At 35.6% G+C, this 13,396-nt stretch overlaps 1 long non-coding RNA gene across 1 annotated transcript; it reads right to left on the bottom strand.

Annotated features, from left to right (window-relative positions):
• Positions 1-228: 228 nt before the first annotated feature.
• On the bottom strand, positions 229-1,773 carry LOC118479694. The gene is made up of 2 exons (XR_004860069.1): positions 1,451-1,773; positions 229-506 (listed from the first exon to the last, which is right to left on the bottom strand). It is a non-coding gene; the product is annotated as an uncharacterized LOC118479694 (long non-coding RNA).
• Between the last annotated feature and the right edge of the window lie 11,623 nt (positions 1,774-13,396).

Raw genomic sequence — 13,396 nt, 5'->3', positions numbered from 1 at the left:
TTACACAAAGACTTTTAAAAGACTATATATTAATTACAACATCCATTTATCTAACGTTTTTAAATTTATATCCACAAAAATCATTTTTTCATATGTTACACAGACCGATTCATATCAACATTAGTTAATTAGGCTTCAATCATTTTTCATATACTACCCAAACCGAGTCATATGTTACAAAAATCATTTTTTTTTTCATATTTTATCCTACATAGAAATACACATTAATGCTACAACATAGACATTTTTTTTTGTCTCATTTCACATTTGTACATATAAATAAAAATAAAGCCCAAAAGTTTTTTTTATATAACCAGGTAATAAGATATATAACCATAGCACCAGCCCCATAGCACCATACATAAAACAAAACATTTCCACAATGTTACAAAGAAAACCATAAACACAAACTATACAAATTAATGTAATAATAATTTGAGATTAAATACTTATTAGTTTCTCTTTAAGACTTTTTTTCCAATTTGGTGGTAGATACCTTTTTCCCCCTGCATTTCAATTAAAAAAAACATCAAATTCCTTGCAATACAAAACGTTTTTTTAAGATGGGGAACACCCACGCAAAAAAAAAAAAATGTTTGAATGTATAAACACATATGGTCATTTTTATATGTTTTGTTGCTTATCTTCACTATGTACAAGCACGAAGATTAATAACAAGTTACACGTTTTTCCAGGGATCTAACAATGTAAAGTATTCATGTACAATATACATTATTTTTGAATTATCTCAAAATGCAACACACATGTACATTTTTTATACGAATCAAATATGAATGTAACTTTTTTATGTAAAAAGAAATTCAACTAAAAAACCAAAGAACAAAAAATGTAACTTTTGTTTTGTTTGAAAACCAACATGTAACCCTTTTTTTACATTCTCCCCTTTAAATGTAATTTCTTTATTATACACTTTGTTGAAATATGCGACATAAAAAAGTAACATTTTTTTTCCAATAGAACACAAATGTAACCAACCATGTAACATTATTAAAAACCAAAACCCCTAAAAACAAAACCAAAAGACATTTGTTCATCATAATTATTTGTATAAACAAAACAAAACCAACTTACAACCTTTCTAATTAAATTTGTTTAAAATATAAATTTTTCTTAGTTGGAAAGTTTTTTGGGGTAAAAGTATTGTTTTTACAAGAATATATTTAACACCTTTAAATCCTAAAAACATATGTTATTCAACTTTAATAAGTATCAAAAACCCCTTATATATTTGTTATTCAACTGTAATAACTATTAAAAATCCCAAAAAATCACAAAACCCCATTTTCTCCCCTACCGAACCTTTTTTCATGGATTTATAAACAAACAAACCCAAAAAAACGACACTGGTAGTTTCAATGGATGATCAAATACATTTTTTGTCATTCTTAAAAAAAATCTTGAATTTATTTCTTAAAGGAAGATACTTTACCTTTTTAGTCTCGCAAGTCGTTTAAGTGGAAGAACCAGAAGACACCAAATCGTTTTGTATGATTTGTTGTGAAAATTCCAGGAAATGGGTGTAAGTTCTTTCTTCTAGGAGAGGTGAAGATCACATGTGGAAGTATGTTTGAATTTTTGAAGTGTGTTTGAAGTTTTGAAAAGAAAGAGAGAAAGAGATCACATGTTGAAGTGTGTTTGAATTTTTGAAGAGTGTTTGAAATTTTCAAACGAAAGAGAGAGAGAAAGAGATCTGGTGTTTATTTTGAAGGGTTGCATAGAGATCTGGTGTTTGTTTGAAAAGAAAGAGAGAGAGAGAGGTCTAGTGCAGATCATTATAGATGCAAATACATTTTTGATGCCCATAATACCCTTCCATGTACTTTCTTATTATTAAACTAAAAGTAATATATGAAATATACTTAAAATGATCACAGCCCTTGATCACTTAAATCAATGGTAGATGTTGAGTTTCTTGGGTTTTCTCAACTCAAGTGGGTTTTCGATTTATCCTTGCCCTATATATATATATATATATATATATATATATATATATATATATACTATATATACTATATAATAAATCAATGTGTGATACTGATACATGTCATCTATTGGACGCATCTTCTTTTTTATTTTCCCGCCTCTCTATTCTACTTATCTTATATTAATTGAATAAATAAATAATAAATTAATGTTAAAGCTTGAAACATCAGAAAAGAAGAGTGTTAAATGTGAATGAAATCTATTGTTTTGATCAAATCTTAGGGATGAAAACTGTAGTTTAATCTTATTTTTATATATTAATAATGGTATTTTGATCATTTGACATAAACTATCATAAAAAAATCTAACATAGTTAGTGAATTGGGTTAAAAGTGTTAAAACTTGAAACATCATGGACTGGACAGAGAGTATTAATAGTGGACAAAACTTAATATTTTAAGCAAACCTCCGGGATGAAGAATGCAGTTTCCACTTTTTATATAAACAAAAAACTAAGTTGTGAGAGAATTTTGATGACTTTCACATGTGTCGATTCAATCACCTGTACATTAATAATACTCATAACTCAATATTGAGTAGAACTTAACCGAGATGTAGATAAGAACAAGTATGTCGCAACGACACTGATTGAAATTTTATAAACATGGTATTTTAAAAGTTATAAGAAAAGACCATAGTATGCTCAAAAGTAATTATTAGAATAAAATAATAATAAAAGTTAAAACAAAAATTAGGTTTATCGTTCATAGAGACGGTTTTCGCTACTATATATATAGACTAGGTTATAACCCCGTGTATTACACGGAGTTGAATAAATAAATTTTATATGCTAAATAATAAAACAATATATCTTTAAAACCTCGTTTATTGTACGGGTTGAATAAATATAATTTTATATATTAAATAATAAAAAGTTATATCTATAATAACCATATTGTACGGGTTGAATAAATGTAATTTTATATATCAAATAAAAAGTTATATATTTAAAACCACGTGTATTACACGGGTTGAATAAATGTAATATTGTTTACCAAATAATAGAATAATACATCTTTAAAACCCTCATTTATTACACGGGTTGAATAAATTTAATTTTATATACCACACGATAAAAAAATTACATATTTAAAAATATGCGCATTACACGGTTTGAATAAATGTAATTTTCTGTACTAAATAATAAAAAATATATATATCGTTAAAAAACTCCGTGTATTGTACGAATTGAATAAATCTAATTTTATGTATCAAATAATAAAAAGTTATATCTTAAAAAACCTCATGTGTTACATGGGTCGAGTAAATGTAATTGTGTATAGTGAAAATAAAAATATTTAAGATATTAAAACAAAGTTTGGTTTTCGTGATAAAATAGATTATTCTGTTGCAAAATTTGTTAACGAAGTCTCAATAAATTTAACCCTTTATTTAAACTCCGTAAATGTATAAATGATAAATAATATTAGTTAATTTTATTTTAAGTTTCGTAAAATTTATTTGATACCAAACTAAACAAAACATTCAAATATAATTAATTCAAATAAATAATATTATAAATGAGAAGGAGATTAAACTAAATAATAGTTATCCACAAGATATTAAACTAATAATATTTAGTAGGAGAGTTATCTATAATATAAAATATTAAATTAAATAATATTTAGTAGGAGGGTTATATATAATTAATTAAAAGAAATTAAATTAAAATAATAATTATCTATAAGAAATGATCTAATATAATGACAAGTGTCCTTAAAATGGTTTCTTTTATTATATAGTAAGATAAGATAAGATAAGATTCCTCACATCCCACATGTTGCACGTAAATTTTTGACATAATACGAATACAAAAATCAAACACAAAATTTGTAAGTTGGAGTTTACCCTAAAGGGGTTTGGATAGTTTCGTATCAAACTGGTAAATACAGATTGTGTTTGGTAAGAGTTAATAAAAAAATACAATTAAAGTGGGGATTTAATGGCTGCTAAAAAAACAAATTGAAGTCAAATAAGTATGTCATCCATATAGGCAATGTTTTAAAAACCGGTTTTTTAATCATATCGGATTGGACTAAAAAATGGTTCAACCGGTTGAACCGGGTTGTACCGAGTGGTTTAACCGGATTAACTAATTAACTCTATAATACCAACATGAATCCCAACCAACAAGTTGCTGGAAGAGTAAATTTCAAAGTTCGTCCTTTATGTATGTCAAATATATCAAAGTATGTCCTTTATCTTTAATATCTTCAAGAAACATACCTAATGTTTGAAAAACCAATCAGGTTATGTCCTTTAGTCATAACACAATTAGTTTTCATGGTTAAAGTTGACTAAGTCAACCCTACATAAGGGTATTTTAGTCATTTTATCCTAAATATTATAATAAATAATCATAAACCCAATAAATAAAATAATTTAATAACAAAAACATAAATAAATTATATATATCCCCTCTCTCTCTCACACACACTTTGCACACACTCTGTCTCTCTCTCTAAAACACACTCTCTCTCTTCTATCTCTCTCTCTTTAACACCATCATCTGCCACCATGAAGCCGACAGCAGGTTCACCGGCGACCATGGCACCACCACCCTCACTCCAGACCACACCACCCCCACACCATAACCTGGATCTCCGAAACCAAAACCGCCACACCAAAGCCACAGATCTCCGATTGAAGATCTGAAAAATGACTCGGGCTTTTGGAAGATGGTGGCAAAGGAATCGGGCTTTTGGAAGCCACAGATCTCCGATTCTCACCAGAAAACCAGGCAAGCTGGAGAACACAACCTCCGCCGTGACTCCACTACCGCCGCCGGACTCCGTCGCTGCCGCCGCCGTGAGCGGCGGCTCTCTCCCTCTCTCTCTCTCTTCTCGATTGTTCTCTCTCTCTCTCTCTCCTCTGCTCACCATCTTCCGATCCATCCGTCGCTCACCACCACCCGACAGTGGTGGTGGTGGTCAGTCTTGCCAACAGAAGAGGGGGGGGCTGGTAGGTGGGTGTTGTCGGGAAAAAAGCTGTAATTGTGACATCTTTGAAAGATGGAGAAGAAGATGGTGAGGTTTTAGGTTTTAGGGCTTGTATAAGATATGTGAAATCGCAGATCTGTTGGGAAAGAGGATAGGCGTCACCGGATACGAACTGGACAAATCAACTAGTAAATTCAAAGTGTTCTTCAACGACACCTGCAGCTGTAATTGTGACATCTTTGGCTGAATATTGTTGAGTTTTATGTTAGTGATTGTGAGCTATGGTTTTCGGCTGGAATTGCTTCTGATAGTTTTCCGATTCGGAATTTTGAAATGTGTCCGCAGTGTGGGTGTGGGATGGATTGCGATGGTGTTGTTGGTAGTGATTGGGGTGAGGGAGTAGATGGGTTGATGCTGATGATGGTTGACGGTTTATGGTGTAGATGGTTGTAGCAGAGGGATGTAAAGAAATATAGGTAGAGAGTGGGTTCTAGGAGAGAGAGAGAGAGAGAGAGAGAGAGAGAGAGAGAGATCTGTCTGCGTTCAGAGAGAGAGAGAGATATCTGAATTTTTTATAATTTTTTTTTTAGTATTTAGGGTAAAATGACCAATATACCCTCATGTGCTTCTCACATGATCTGAATTAACTGGGAAAACAAACTAGGTTTAGGGTAAAGGACATAACCTGATTGGTTTTGCAAACATTAGGTATGTTTCTTGAAGATATTAAAGACAAAGGACATACTTTGATATTTTAGACATACATAAAGGAGGAACTTTGAAATTTACTCTTGCTGGAATGAATAAATGTCAGAAACATATTAAAAACTACACATTATAAATCACATTTGAAAAAATACCCCAAAATAGATTAAAACCTACACATAAAATATGACAGAATCAAAATTTAATAGTAACACATGTTTTCACACATGTCAAGACCTCACAACAATCATAATATACTATATACATGTGGAAACCTACTATATGTATACATGATTACTAATAACTACTAAGTAATATTATATACCGGTCCAAAAGAGTGAAACCAATAGCAGAACAATGGCATACCTGAAATATTGAATCAAATTGGAAGCCACGAAGTGATGAAGACGAAGGGATGGAAGTGATGAAGAGTTGAAGACAAAGGGATGAAATGATGAATGATGCATCGATTGCACCGTATACCAAGGAAGATTGATATGCGCTAGGTTATGGAGTAAACTAATGGGCTTGATGAAATTGTAAAAAAAACCCAAAATTTACCTTGGGCCGGTACCGGTTTACCGGTTCAAACCGGTATTTCACATTTTACCGATGGTACGAATCGCATACCGTTTCCAGGTTTTACCGGGGTGTTTCGTACCGGCTAAGCATCCAGAATCCGGTATTACCAGTATAACCGGCTGGTACGAACCGGTTTTTAAAACATTGCATATAGGACCAAGCAAAAACCAGTTCTACAAGACCATAACCACTATGGTATATTCCCGGTAATTTCCTTTCATAATCTCAATTATATTTATTTATATTTTTCCTATCTTTTCTTATATTTGTTAGAAAGTAAATTACATACTTGTTTTCATGACTTACTATATCCAAATTACTTAGAGCATTCACATTCTATTCATCATTTTATACCCTATAATTACACTAAAAACAACAACATTTTCTCTCTCCTTTCAATTAAATAATAATATTTTATACCTTTATTATTACCTTTTATCTCTCCTCTACTCACAACCACTTTCAAAATATATTAAAAAATTATACATCATCAATAAATAAATAAAAAAATCAAAGATTAGGATTAGAAAGATTCAGACAAACCTTATGAGTTAGGGTAGTAGACGAGCAGTTAGCATTCAAGTAAGGTATTTGTAAACAAACCTACTATTCAAGGCATTATGGTTTAAAAATTAGTGACTAGCAATTTTGTGTTATATGATTTAGAAGACATGATGATGAGTCAGGTGATAATGAAGATCAAATCTAATGAAGTTAATTACTCGTATACTTTTGACAAGGAGCTTTACATGGCACAATGAAATCCTCATTCTCATCCATAAAATTTAACAAATATGATGGAAGATTGAAAGGAAAACAAATTGTAACTGTATTAGTTTAAGACAACTGTAGTCAAAAGATGTAGAAACTAAACAAAGAAACTAAAGACCTAAAAGTATATTCCATTAAATAGATACCTTGTACCTATTTTGTGTTAGATTTGAGCATGTGATTTAAGATGAAGATGACTTTGATATAATCATATAAACAAAAAAAAAGGAAGCATTTTCAACATTTCATCTTTTTCCCTTCATTTAGACATTAGAGCATACACATAGCCTTCATTAAACAAAGAGATCTTCAAAATCAACACTTAACATCACATTCCATTGATTCAAACTTAAAATATAAAATGCTTTATATCGCCACAACCCTACACGAAATAATGACAATAAATCAAATTCATAAAAGACTAAAAGAGGTACAACCTAATGTCCTGTGATCAAACGAGTTGTCATCTTTTCTTTCTCCTACTTCGTCCGTTTATCTACTCAAAAACAACGACCATAAGATTTTGGTGGGTTTCGTACCCTTAATTGTAGGGGCCAAAAACCCTTGCTACATGTCTTATAATAGAGTCATCCCCACATATGATACGTCCAAACACGGGGCCAAAAACCCTTGCTACATGTCTTATGATAGAGTCATCCCCACATATGATACGTCCAAACACTTCCTAATCCACAACTCTTAAGCATTGATCAATATGTCTATTTATTAACACTTGCAAGAAATGTTAACTATCTATATTTTACCCTCGCAAAGGAAGGACCTTGTACAAAAGAAAATATAACAAAATCATGTCACATTTTATTTAATTAAGTGTTTTAAGTTTTTGCAACCAAATAGTTTTCCTTTGGGGAATATGAAAGCTCAAAGGTGAGTAAGAGCATAAGCGAAAAGCATATAATCTATTAGCTCTTTATAGATTCACTCTTTTTTCTTAAAAGAAAGATAGAAGGACAACTACAAACTCTCTTCCTTATCGCTTCGTTTGATATCCTACCCTACTTCGCTAGCTAGACTATCGCAAATCATTTATACCAAAAGACCTGGCCTCCCTCTAACCTGATAACTAGTATTGCCTCCCGGCCTCCTAGCTCTATCAGCAGGCCTTTCTTTTGCAATACTTAAAAAGTATCTCATGACCCAATTATTGTTACAACATTCTCTACCATAGAATTCGGCCTTCGAGGTCAACCCGACGGCTTCTATTAGGAAGGCACCATGAATGATGGACGTCATGACATGACACTTTGTTAATGACAAAGATGTAATTATTTGTCAAGCAGTACAAATCCTTAAGGAGGTTCGTCCTTGCACATAACAAAGGCAAACTTTTATAAGCTCAGCATTCATCGCCCATTCACAATCGTTTAATTATATAATAAGGTAAATTATACTTTTCGTCCTTTATTTTTGTACCGGATTGCAACGGATAGTCTTTAACTTCAATAATTACAGTCACAATCCTTTATTTGCAAAACACATTATACTCTACGTCCTTTAGTGTAAGGACCTGTAAAAATGTCTCTAAAAGACTCGTAAGTGAAAACCCGGACCCCTGAAACCCTAATGTGCATGAAAAACCAAGAAAACAAGATTTCTGGGTTTCACGCGGGTCGCGTAAGAGTAAGCTTAGGCTTACGCGGGCCGCGTCAACTCAAAGTTGACCGGATAAGCGTTCCAGACCACGTGTCGCACACGTGGCAGACCTACCGATGACACAGTAGCCCTAGTCGTAGACTAGGTGGCTCTCGCCGGCCGCGTAAGACCTTATTAAGGTTTACGCGGGCCGCGTAAAACTCATTTTTCTGCTATAAATTGCCTGGCCTTGAGACTTTCATCTGTGCTCGAAAATTTCAATCAAAAACGAAGTTTACTGCTCAAAATCATAATTCTAAGTAGGGAAACGTTGCCGCGAATACATGGTATTAACTCGATCACTGCTACGATACAATGTCCGATCGATTGAAACCAATCCGATGGATGTTTAAGTGCTGCCCGTAATTGGGCTATACTTTGTCATTCGTCGTGAGGGTTTTGATTTCGTGAGCTTATCGTAACTGTTGTATTAAGTTACTGACCTAGTTTCGTGTGCATTGTTGTTTAAATTAGGTTATTAGGCTTATCAGTAGGCTAAACTCTGCCCAACTAAACTTGCAATGTGAGTCATTCTCTTTACCAACTTATTTCCAAAACCTTATTTATGTTCAAAGTTATAATTACAGGGATTAAGTCTTTGTAATCTTCAATTACTGCCAGTATGTGGGGTTTTGTATACATTACTTGATACCCGTCACCATTGGACAACGGGTTAGCCAATGGGTGATCTGACCTAGTCACCGACACGGTCGAGTGACAAATACCGATTGGGGTAGTTGGTTGATAGAAACAATATAATCACCCTTAATAATGTATATTATAACAATGTGTCATTTTTATTAACCTGAGTGACTCGCCAGTATTTCCCCGCTGATAAAATCCTTTTTAAATCATGTTTCAGGTGACCTACTGTGAATCAAGGAAAAGTGCTACGGAGCACTAATAAAGCTTGAAGTGGTGGCTCAGTTAAATAAATAAATATGTTTTGTAAAAGCCCGGGAATTTCCTCGTGAAATTTCCCTTATTGTAAATTACGGGGTTTATCCCGAATTGTGAAATAAAATAATTAGGTGTTTTCAGTTTTAAAAAGATCCTGTTAAAATTTCCGCTGCCAAAAATAAACAATACCACGGGTTTCTGTCCCACGGCTCCTGAAACGGGTAAAACCGGGTCGGGGGCCGTGACATTTAGCACTAACCAAATTAAAATTTGCAGCTAAGTTTATTCACTTAAGGAGTTAAGGGTATTATGGTCAATTCATGTTTTTATTTAAATAAGGGGGAGACTATTTGCACACTTGGTGTGTGGATAATCAGCCCAAAAAGAGCTTTTTTGTTCTATATGCACACCCTGCAGTGTCGAGCTATGGCCAAAGCGTGGCGTTTTGGTCTGGTCAACCAGACAAAGACTGACGGGTGCCTGATGGGTCTGTTGACCGGACCAAAACGCCGAGCTTTGGCCGTGTTTTGGTCCTGTCAACCAGACAAAAGACTGACCGGGTGTCTGGTTGACAAGACCAAAACGCGGCCAAAGCTCGGCGTTTTGGTCCGGTCAACAGACCCGTCAGACACCCGTCAGTCTTTGTCTGGTTGATCGGACCAAAACGCCGCGCTTTGGCCACAGCTCGACACTGCAGGGTGTGCATATAGGACAAAAAGCCATTTTGGTGTACATATAGTCATTTGGGTGTGCCAATAGGTACACCCTTAAATAAAACCAAAAAATTACATATATACACATCATATCCCTCAATTTCCTAACCCTAAAACCCTAGCCACCACCACCTCATCCTGCCGCTACCACTGTAGTTCTTCCAATCACATAAGGAATCCCATACAGAGATAAAAGCACATGATATTATCTTTCTAGGTACATTTGAAAAGTTAAAACTTAAACAAAAGACTTAGAAAAGGAACGTTATGTTTTATGACATTGAAGAAGAATACCTCCGTAGGATGGAGAAGCAATTAGTGCCAAACGAGGAAGGAACATTATGTTTTATGAAAAGGATTTGGGTTCCTCTGTTTGGTGGTTTGAGAAAAGCTATTTTTGATGAGGCACACAAATCACGGTACTCTATCCATCCAGGAGCGGATAAGATGTACCAGGATCTTAAAGATTACTATTGGTGGCCTAGGATGAAAGGCGACGTTGCTGTTTACGTGAGCAAGTGTTTAACGTGTGCTAAGGTGAAAGCTGAATACCAGAAGCCTTCAGGACTTCTGCAACAACCTGAGATTCCCAAGTGGAAATGGGAACAAATATCCATGGATTTTATAACAAAGTTGCCAAGAACGCCAAGGGGCTAAATCCTTGATACGAACCTTCCGTCTCTATCAGAGATAATTGAGAGAGGTACTCCATGGCGCGTAACGATTTCTCTCATATAAATTTCAGCCAACTTGCTCGTGTTATCTTTCTCCCTGATAGGTAAGAAGTGCGCAGACTTCGTTAATCGGTCAACTATTACCCAAATAGTGTCATGACCTCTTGGCGTTCTAGGCAACTTTGTAATAAAATCCATGGAGATTTGTTCCCATTTCCACTTGGGAATCTCAGGTTGTTGCAGAAGTCCTGAAGGCTTCTGGTATTCCGCTTTCACTTTAGCGCACGTTAAACACTTGCTCACATAAACAGCAACATCGCCTTTCATCCTAGGCCACCAATAATAATCTTTAAGATCTTGGTACATCTTATCCGCTCCTGGATGGATAGAGTACCGTGATTTGTGTGCCTCATCAAAAATAACTTTTCTCAAATCACCGAACAAAGGAACCCAAATCCTTGTCATAAAACATAACGTTCCTTCCTCGTTTGGCACTAATTGCTTCTCCATCCCACGGAGATATTCCTTCTCAAGGTTTCCTTCCTTAAGAGCTTCTTTCTGCGCGGCACGAATGCGCAAGGAAAGATCGGTTTGGATAATCATCTCTAAAGCCCTAACCCTTATGGGCTTGTTCCTTTCTTTTCGACTTAGGGCGTCGGCGACCACATTCTCCTTCTCTGGATGATACTTAATCTCGTAGTCGTAGTCATTTAACAACTCAACCCATCGTCTTTGTCTCATATTCAGCTCTTTCTGGTTGAATATGTGCTGCAGGCTCTTATGATCTGTGAAGATCATACATTTCGTACCATATAGGTAGTGTCTCCAGATCTTTAAAGCAAATACGACTGCGCCGAGTTCCAAGTCATGCGTGGTATAGTTCTTTTCATGCACTTTCAGTTGACGCGATGCGTAAGCTATAACTTTCTGGCGTTGCATCAACACGCAACCCAATCCTTGGCGCGAAGCGTCACAGTATACCACGAAAACGTCTGTACCTTCCGGTAGTGCTAAGATTGGCGCATTACAAAGCTTATCTTTCAATAGCTGGAACACTTCTTCCTCTTTGATTCCCTAATCAAACTTCTTATCTTTTTGGGTGAGGAGCGTCAATGGTTGAGCGATCTTTGAAAAATCCTCAATGAACCTTCGATAGTAGCCAGCCAAACCCAAGAATTGTCGAATCTCGGTTGGCGTCTTTGGCGTCTCCCAATTTTTGATCGCTTCGATCTTGGTGGGATCCACATGAATTCCATCTCCATTTACTACATGTCCAAGGAATTGGACTTCTCGTAGCCAAAACTCGCACTTAGAGAATTTGGCATACAACTGCTCCTTCTTCAGCAACTCCAAAATAGCTCTTAGATGCTGTTCATGCTCAGCCTTCGTCTTTGAATAAATCAAAATGTCATCGATAAACACAATCACGAACTTATCCAAAAATGGCTTGCAAACTCTGTTCATCAGGTCCATGAAAACTGCAGGCGCGTTTGTCAACCCAAACGGCATAACTAGGAACTCGTAGTGTCCATAATGAGTTCTGAAGGCTGTCTTCGAGATACTTTCCTCTTGTATCCTTAACTGATGGTATCCAGATCGCAAATCGATCTTTGAGTAAAAGCTTGAACCTTGCAGTTGGTCGAACAGATCATCAATCCTTGGCAGAGGGTACCTATTCTTGATCGTCAGCTTATTCAACTCCCGGTAGTCGATACACATACGAAGACTACCGTCCTTCTTCTTGACAAACAGGACCGGAGCTCCCCAAGGCGAGAAGCTTGGTCGGATAAATCCTTTGTCTAGCAACTCTTGAAGTTGTGTCGACAATTCCTGCATCTCAGACGGGGCAAGTCTATAAGGTGCCTTAGCCACAGGCGCGATGCCTGGAACTAAGTCGATGCGAAACTCTACTTGCCTCTGAGGTGGCAATCCAGGCAAGTCCTCTGGGAAGACTTCTGGATATTCCCTCACGACAGGGATGTCTTCGATTTTCGGCTCAGCAACTTTCTTATCTATTATGTGTGCCAGGAAGGCAGCACATCCCTTTTGTAAACACTTTCACGCTTTCAGGTAGCTGATGATTCTTAAAGGCGTATCACGCTTTTCTCCATGAACCACGATTGTCTCACCATCTTCGGTTGGGATACGAACGACCTTTTCGTGACAAACAATTTCTGCCTTGTTGCTTGATAACCAATCCATCCCTACTACCATGTCGAAGCTTCCCAACTGGACTGGTAGTAGATCCAAAGCAAACTCACGCTCTCCCAACTCGATAACGCAACCTCTGACAACTTCATTGGCTTCTACCAACTTTCCATTAGCCAATTCGATTGAGTAGGGAATATCTAACTTACTAGCGGCTAACCCAAGCATATACTTAAACTCTAACGATACGAAGCTATAATCGGCACCAGTATCAAATAAAACGGATGCATAGCGTTGGTTTACAGGG

This window comes from Helianthus annuus, chromosome 6 (genome assembly GCF_002127325.2).
Source record: "Helianthus annuus cultivar XRQ/B chromosome 6, HanXRQr2.0-SUNRISE, whole genome shotgun sequence".
Taxonomy (NCBI): domain Eukaryota; kingdom Viridiplantae; phylum Streptophyta; class Magnoliopsida; order Asterales; family Asteraceae; genus Helianthus; species Helianthus annuus.
This window is presented reverse-complemented; position numbering and strand designations above follow the sequence as displayed.